The sequence below is a fragment of the Triticum dicoccoides genome, chromosome 5B (genome assembly GCF_002162155.2).
Source record: "Triticum dicoccoides isolate Atlit2015 ecotype Zavitan chromosome 5B, WEW_v2.0, whole genome shotgun sequence".
Taxonomy (NCBI): domain Eukaryota; kingdom Viridiplantae; phylum Streptophyta; class Magnoliopsida; order Poales; family Poaceae; genus Triticum; species Triticum dicoccoides.
The window spans coordinates 484,856,457-484,865,555 of NC_041389.1; the positions used below are offsets into that span (position 1 = coordinate 484,856,457).

General features: G+C 45.2%; 1 long non-coding RNA gene across 4 annotated transcripts; it reads right to left on the reverse strand.

Annotated features, from left to right (window-relative positions):
• Positions 1-1,121: 1,121 nt before the first annotated feature.
• Positions 1,122-4,945, reverse strand: LOC119311010. Of its 4 annotated transcripts, none has more exons than XR_005150846.1 (5): positions 4,531-4,945; positions 3,959-4,114; positions 3,795-3,839; positions 2,209-2,307; positions 1,122-1,202 (listed from the first exon to the last, which is right to left on the reverse strand). It is a non-coding gene; the product is annotated as an uncharacterized LOC119311010 (long non-coding RNA). The 4 variants fall into 4 exon arrangements; XR_005150845.1 differs by lacking the exon at positions 1,122-1,202 and adding an exon at positions 1,347-1,650 and having other exon boundaries at positions 3,959-4,037; XR_005150843.1 differs by lacking the exon at positions 1,122-1,202 and adding an exon at positions 1,347-1,650.
• Positions 4,946-9,099: the final 4,154 nt, after the last annotated feature.

Below are 9,099 nucleotides of genomic sequence, written 5' to 3' on the forward strand. Positions count from 1 at the left end.
GGGACCGCGGGCCGCGACGCTGCGGCCCGAAGGGGCGACGCAACGGCGGTTCGCGAGTCGGTGCAACCGCAGGGACGGCCTCGGGATGGCGGCGTGGACCGCGGGCCGCGGCACTACGGCCCGAAGGGGCGACGCAGCGGTGACGCGGGTCGGTGCAGCCGGGAGAAGAACCATGGGGCGGCGGCGCTGCGGCTACGGGGGTAGCGCAGCGGCCGGCCGTTGCTCGATCGACGGAGGGGCGCGCTGAACTCGGAGACGATCTTCACGGGACCTGCGAAGGCGCGCGTAACTGACGGGCCAGGTCGGTCGCGTGGCGTAGATGAGGCGGATCGCGGCGGCGAGCGGGTGATCAAGCCGATCGCGCGCGAGGTCGGGGACACCGCTCAGTGAAGGCGTGGTGGCGGCGGAGTCCGAGATGAAGTCGGCGGCGGCGGGCGGCAGGGCGGCTATGATTGGCCGCCGCATGGCGCGAGGCCGCCGGGTCGGGGTGATGCAGGAGTCCCGGTCGGAACAGGCGGTGACGGCCGGCGTAGATCGACGGGCGGGCCGGCGCGCGAACGGCGGCGGTGAAGGGCCGCCGCATGACGCGAGGCCGCCGGGTCGGGGCGACCGGCGGGTAGGCCGCCGGGTCGGTGAAGACGCCGGTGTAGTCGATGCCGAAGTCGGAGTAGAGGCGCACGGGGTCGACGGCGGCGGTGGGCGACGCAAACCGGATCACAAAGACCGGAAAACCAAAAAGTAGACGCCGATCAAAGCGACCGGCGAGAGAGAAAACCCGGATCAAAGGATCGGGAAAAAGACTCTCTAGGGCAGCGGGCCAACATGGCCGGCGGACGAACCCTAGGTACGGGCGGCGCGGCCCCCGGCGGCGGTCATGGAGGCCGACCGCCCCGGGGGCGACGCGCGGGTGCGGAAGCGGCGGCGGCTAGGGTTTAGGATCGACTTGCGATAGATACCATGTTAAAAGGGAGAGAGGAGGATTGGTGGAATAGTTGTTTTATTGCTTGAGCCTCATGGGCATATATATAGGAGTACATGATCTACTTGGAGTACAAGGCAAGCCAGAATATTTCCTAGTCTAACCTATGTTTCCTAATACAATCACGTTACTCAACAGCTGGGGGCGGGACTGGTCCCTTCCTACTTCCTAGTTCCTACTTGATTCTGCCATGACCTGATTGCCCTTGCAATGCAACGGGGGCCTAAATATTTTACGTGTTAGAAATAATACAATAATAGAACCCCACATAGTTCTTTTATAGAGAACTTCGCAAACCTCGACTAATCTATATCATGCAGGGAAAGTATCAATCATATATATCTTCAGAATCCCCATACACATCAAGCAGCATTATCTCCCTTTTATTACTTTTATAAATCATTCTTATTTCCTCCAACCAAACTCACCATGTCTATATCCTTTGAGCTAAGGGAATATTTGTACTATGCAGAGGAGAAGATTAACACTCCATATTGAGAGAACAAATCAAGTTTAGTATAGGTGCCATGCCAGTGGCATGTTTGAGATCATGTCGTCGCTGCTGAACCTTGTACTATGTCATCTAGCAGAACACGTTATCATTTGCGTCGTATATATTTCCCTTGATGCATGGGTGGAGCTGAACATGCCCTGAACTCTGATCTCCTTTCCTGCTTTGACTTTAATAAACTTGAGTACATAGTATGCACAGTACTACTACTGTACAACATATAATTAATATTTTACTGTGTGAAAAGAAATTAAGTCAAGACCCTGAAGAATATTACAAAAATATCTAAATGTCCACAACGATGTTCTTAAATTCTGGAGAAAGCTCGTAACCCAGATGTAGATTTCAAGCTGGAAGTTTTATGCACAATCCTTTGTATGTTTGGCAAGAAAAATAATATCAATGAGCTTCTAGCTTCTGCATCAATGAATATATACCAGAATCTAGCCTTTTGTACCCAACCAAACCTAGAAAACAAAGTCTAGAGAGGGGGGGGGGGATAGAGTCTGTCCACTTGCTCTGTAACATTAGGAGCCATGACACGCCAGTTTTCTGCTCAACTATTCGAAGTATAAACCACTTTTACTACTGAGTGCCAACTCGAGAAACAAAATCCCATTGTCATCTTACTACGTAGCAGTAAGAGTTAATTAAGAAGCAATATCTCATATTGTGTAGCTAGAAGAAATTAACATATTAGTCATTAAAGTTGACTCACGGCATTCTTCCTGGGGGCATCCAGCCCTAGTTGATAGCAAGAATTCTTCATGTACTCTTTGGTCGCCTTTCCGCACGTCACCTACGGCATAGTCATAACCTGCACGAGCGAGTGCCAAGAACCCAAATTAAATTAATCGCCAAATAACAACTTGGAACTTGTGAAGAAGCACAAAATGCTAGAGTCCAGAAATAAAGGCAGATTAATTCTACTAAAGTTTTAAGATATTGATCTTTATGGTTTGATAACATGTGAATAGGAATTTTGGAAAAAAGTGGTGGCAAGTCATACAACAGACAAATAAATTTGTCCAAGAACTGATCCTCCATGTCCGGAGAGAACAATCACAGCTACATGGAAGATTTCTACAAGTTTAATTGAAATTTTATGAGCATATTAACATCCTCCGAAGTCTGAATCTCTCCACCTTCCACTCGATGGGCATTGTCTTCCATGTGATAAATGTAACTACTTCGCATGAAAGGTATAATATAAACTCCCAACAGAAGGTCAGAATTAACATGTTCAAATCCCGCACTTGTATTGATGGACAAATGGTTCATGACTTGCACACAGACAACTCTTGTGTGGTCAAGAAAGGGACCCATTCATTGTTGCTTCTTTGTTTCTCTGATCAGCTTTTTCTAGGACTGAACTGAAGAAGAGGTTATTTAGATTCAGAACCTAAAACCTTGCTTGTTGTAGAGTCCCTCTCTGAATTCCACATTTTTTGCAAGAGCAGTCATTGTACATCAAAATTTACCATGTGATTCATCAGGAAAAAAGGAATGGAAAAATGCCATGCTACAAACATAATATAACTGAATACGCATTGTCATATACAGTACGGATTATAAGACGCATAGCTCTAATATCATCATTTTCCCACAAAAAAAATCTCTAATATCAACATTTTGCAGAGGGAAAGGCTTTAGATTTTTAGTGCATTAACATCAAAAGATAGCGCTAACAATAGAAAAGAAGTGGCTTATATTTAGAGAAGTGGTACAGGAATGAAAGGTAAGCAATATACATAAATAGCAAGATATTCTATGATACACACACACATCAGGTTTCTGATGGTCCACACAACATCAGAAATAACAATATATATCTAGAAAAGAACTATGTGGGGTTCTGTTATTCTGATCAATTAAGAAAGCCACAGCCTCCTTCCCATGAGAGCATGATCCGTGAATTGCAGCAGCTAGCCACTACAACATGAGAGGAGCATAGTTGCACGGCAACCATCGGTGACCCAAGTGTAACGGAACTAACTGCTGGTGTGATCTTAATACGAATTAAATTGATGTACCCAATACGTTTGTCAAGACAAATCCAAAAACAAAACTGCTTGTGCGACCATACGAATTAAATTGCTGAATCTCGGTTAGTGGAAAAGATATTAATAACCTACAGGGTAAGATTCCAATCCTAATGTTTGCTAGCATGCATAACAATGTGACTCCCAGCATGCACCAACAATACGAAAAAATTAGAGTTGGAAGGCACCTGAATTCCTAATACAGAGAACATGATGAGCAAAAACTAATTCAAGTTCAACACAACCAAATCCTACAGCTCACCCATCTTATGAGGTAAGGGTTCCTGCTTCCAAGATATATTTTTCTCTGCAAATTCAGATGAACATTATAAGGATAATTAATACATGGCATGGCCATAAATTATATCCGAAACAAAATTTGTTGAAGCAAGAACTTGAGCAACAATTTCCAACGGCGTGGGTTACCTCTGATCTCTGTGGGGGTGAGAAGGTCCTAAGTGAAGGACGAAGCAGCCATAGTGGATCCATGACCAGAGATGGCATCCTATAGATGCCAAACCATAGAATATAGGGCATGTTTGCTAAAAGACCGCAACACCTCCGATAGCTCAATTAGGTCGGCTGAAGGTAAACAACAATTAAAACTAAAAATGCGCATCAAAGGTAAATCGAAAAAATGCGCAGCAAAAACAAAAAGCATGCACACACACACACACACACACACACATATATATATATATATATATATATATATATATATATCATTATGAGTGCCCAGATCTTGTTGGAGGTGCTGTGTCTAGGCAAAAAAAAGGTCAACACCTAACTATAACTTCTTTATATGATTAAAAAAAATCTGCAGATATACATTTGTTAAGCAATAGGAGCCGGCGTACCCATGTGTCTTGAGACTAACCATGATGTAAATTAATTAGCAAACCATTATTCTAATAACCCGATTCACTCCCACCATCATAACATGTTTTGAATCATATGAAAGGAGATTTAGTCTCATGATGTATTCATGTGGAGTTTACCTCAAGGATCTGTGACTGAAACTGGTTCAGACAAACACACAAACACCTTGTGTGCAAAAAATAACTGAGAACATCCACAAGCACATGAGCGTCCAAATTTGAGGTGAAAGTGGTGCAGAGGGGACGGCCAGGTCGCCAGCAAGTGCAACGACGACCAGCTCGCGGTGGCTTTGGTCGAGCGGCGAACGCAAGCCCTCCCGAGCGGCACACAGCAAGGAGCTCGGGCACACGGGAGAGAGGAGGAGCTCGGGCACGCGGGGAAGATGAGGAGCTAAGGTGGAACGGTGGTGCAGGGTGCTGTGATTGCCGGCGTCGGCGGCGGCCGGCGCGTCACCGGATCGAGCGCCGCACGGGCCGCGTGCCTCCTGGCGGCTGGGATCAGGAGGCGTGGGAGAGAGGAGAGCTCGTGCAGTCGTGCTCGTGTCTGTTTTTTTTATTTACAACCCCGAACGAAACGTTTTTTTCACTTAAAAACAGGGACTGCGGGTTGATTTCTTAGAAAGAGAGGGACTTTTATAAAAAAATGCTGACGTACGACCAGAAGCAATAAGCACTTTATTAGTAATAAGGTAAAGATAAAGAGCTAAAAAGATAGGCCGTGCGTAGCGCGAGTGGATGATGATGATTGGAGCGAATCGTTCCAAGAGAGGCAAGTTCAACGAGCACGCGGGGCCGCCGGGTGATTTCCTAGTGGCATCTAGCTGAGAGGATGGCGAGACAACTATTGAAACGCAACTTGCAAGTATATGCCTAAAGCACGTTGATGAATCACGTCCTCTACCCGATGGCTGCAGGCAACCAAACACACATTACAGAATCGGTCAATCGCCGACCGTCGAGGAGCGACGTGGATGAAAGACGGATTCCGTGTTGAAATATTAGGCAAGTTCATGATTAATTCCAGTAAATAATTCATGACTAGAGGAGATACTAGCATGCAATAATCTAGCAAACTAGAAGAATAGCAAGACATACATAACAGCAACAAACACGTAATAATAGCTGTAGAAACAGACATGAATAGAGGATGTTGGACGTACTGATCTTTAGCTATTATGGGTGCGACAATGTTGATGATGATGTTGGCGACGATCTGCTGCTGACGGCGATGAATACGACGATGAGTAGCACCGCCCGACTTGGACGGAAGACGACCCGTGATTACGAATTTGAGCAGTCGCGCACAGCGCTTCTCAAAAACCTAATTACTCCTCTCCCGGTGCAGGATCGCAAAGACGAACGGTTCCGGAGACCTGCTCTCCCACACGCCGATGCACGCCGGCGTTTGGGATGGAGTAGACTACAATGACGGCGCAAGTTGTGAGATGAGGCAAAACCCTAGGTGTATTTCGGTCCGTCTCTGGCCGCAGCCGGTAGCTGTATATATATTAGGACCAAAGGCGGTATTGTGTCGCGACCACAATCCCAAACCGACTCGGTTGCTAATTCGTATACTTACCGGACAAAAAATCAAAACTTGTCTGCCAAGACATAAAAACAAAACGGCAAGAGGAAGCTGCGCTCCTGCAAGGAGACGGACCGGATTTCGGCGGACCATTCACGCGCATGTCGCATGTACGGCTCGCCTCGCCTCGCCACGCCCCGCCCCGCCCAGGCCAGGCCAGGCCAGGCCAGGCGAGCGAGCGCGCGCGTGTGGTTTTCCCTTTCTCTTCTCACACACCACTTAGAGTGGTGGAGAGAACCCAGTATATAAAGAGGTCCAACTCTTCTTCAACTTCCAAGGTGGGACTAAACTTAGCACCACCACTTGCCATTTTATACATGGGCTTTGAGATTTCAGAAATTGCTATGGGCCTAGCCCATTAATTCTAACAATCCCCCACCAGATCTCAAATACCCATTTAGAGATTTGCCTTCTCTCACCACTTGTTTAATATACCAGTGTTTCAGCAGAGACTGTTAAGTTGAACTTCTGCCTAGAACTTTAAGCTACATCCATTCACAACTTGACAATGGACTATGCCTTGAATTGCTAGTTTTGTGTGAACAGATTTCACTCAAAGTCTTAACCAGTACCTGACCGCCAGTAGGCTACCCCGCGGTTTGGAGCTTATACGTCATACTTCCTGGTCTCTTCGTTAGTTTACTAGAGATCACCCAAATCTCATAGACTGCGACGTTTACAGTCAGAACTCATATAGGTGTGTTCTTTCAAGAATGCTCTGTAGGACAGCATCTTTGCTAATTATAGCCAATAGAACCACATTAAGGCATGTTGCCGACCTGCCTTACAGATCTGAGCCTTATAGCTCTGAGAGTTTTGCATCTTCACTTGGAGACGATTATAAGTTATTACTCTCCTCAGTTAACCAATAGCTTGTTCTTCCCAGATCCTAATTCACGGGATCTCCGATCACAAAGGTTGGGTTACTACTATGGTGTAACATCTATGGGTCTCATACCCATCTCCCTCGATGCAATATCTATCACATTTCGTGATAGTCCCTTTGTAAAGGGATCTGCCAGGTTTTTGTCTGTTTGTATATATGTAACAGTTATTACTCCGGAGTTTCTCAATTTCCTGACAGACTTCAAACGTCTTTTCACGTGTCTTGATGACTTTGCATTATCTTTAGAATTGTTCACTTTAGCGATAACCGTTTGGTTATCACAATTCATAAGAATAGCCGGTACAGGTTTTTCAACAACCGGCAAGTCCATCAAGAGCTCACGCAGCCATTCTACCTCAACAGTAGCTGTGTCCAAAGCAGTTAATTCTGCTTCCATAGTTGACCTCGTCAATATGGTTTGCTTGCAAGACCTCCATGACACTGCGCCACCACCATGAGTAAATACATACCCACTTGTTGTGTAAAGTACATCAACATCGGAGATCCAATTTGAATCACTATGTCCTTCTAGCACAGCAGGATGCCCTGAATAAGTAATTCCGTAACTCATAGTACCTCTCAGATAGCGCAAGACCCTTTCTAGTGCATGCCAATGATCATCACCCGGGTTGGACATGAACCTACTCAGTTTGCTCATAGCAAAAGAGATATCTGGTCTTGTAGCGCTAGCTAAGTACATGAGTGAACCGACAATTTGAGAGTATCTTAATTGATCTCTCGTTTCTTTCTTGTTCTTTCTGAGTGTCACGCTGGGATCATAAGGTGTTGGAGAAGGCTTGCTATCCATAAAACCGAATCGGTTCAAGACCTTCTCAACATAGTGAGATTGCGTTAATGTAATCCCACTCTCATCCTTAATAAGTTTGATGTTTAGAATTACATCGGCTTCTCCCAGATCTTTCATGTCAAAACTTTTTGATAGAAAAGACTTGACCTCATTAATTGCATTAATGTTTGTACCAAAGATCAGTATGTCGTCCACATACAAACATAATATGACACTATTGCCCCCACCATGGCGATAGTAAACACACCTATCAGCCTCGTTAATGACAAATCCTGTAGAAGTCAAAGTTCTTTCAAACTTCTCATGCCATTGCTTAGGTGCCTGTTTCAGACCATACAAAGATTTTAACAATTTGCACACCTTTCTCTCTTCACCCTTTACCACAAACCCGTCAGGCTGATCCATATAGATCTCCTCTTCCAACTCTCCATTGAGAAAAGCTGTCTTTACATCCATTTGATGAATGATAAGACCATAAGAGGCAGCTAAGGAAAGTAACACTCTAATGGTGGTCATTCTAGCAACGGGTGAATAGGTGTCAAAGTAATCTTCGCCTTCTTCCTGAGTGTAGCCCTTGGCCACTAGCCGCGCCTTGTACTTATCAATAGTACCATCAGGCTTTAGCTTCTTTTTGAACACCCACTTACAGCCCACAGGTTTACAACCATATGGTCTATCAGTTAGTTCCCAAGTTCCATTAGAAAGAATTGAGTCCATCTCATTATGAACAGCTTCTTTCCAATCATCTACATCCGGAGATGCATATGCTTCTGCAATCGTCTTGGGTGTGTCGTCCACAAGGTATACAATGAAATCATCACCAAAGGATTTTGCAATCCTTTGTCTCTTGTTCCTTCTAGGAACTTCATTGCTATCCTTCTCAAGGACTTCCTCATGTGATTGTTCGAAATATTCATCAGTTGTACTAGATTCAGGAATTATCTCAGAAGAAAATCTAGCAATGCTATGCATATCTTTCATAGGAAATATGTTCTCAAAAAAATGTTGCATCATGAGATTCCATTATAGTATCAACATGCATATCAGGTACTTCAGATTTTACCACTAAGAACCTATAAGCAATGCTCCATTGAGCATACCCTAGAAAGACACAATCCACTGTCTTTGGTCCAAGTTTGCGTTTCTTAGGAATAGGAATATTGACCTTTGCCAAACATCCCCAAGTGCGCAAATAAAAAAAGTGATGATTTTCTCCCAACCCACTCCTCATAAGGGGTTTTCTCTTTATTATTGTTGGGAACTCTATTCAGGACATGACATGAAGTCAATAGAGCCTCCCCCCACCATGCCTTAGATAAACCAGCAGTGTCTAACATGGCATTCACCAAGTCAATCAATGTGCGGTTTTTCCTCTCGGCCACTCCATTTGATTGAGGTGAATAGGGAGGC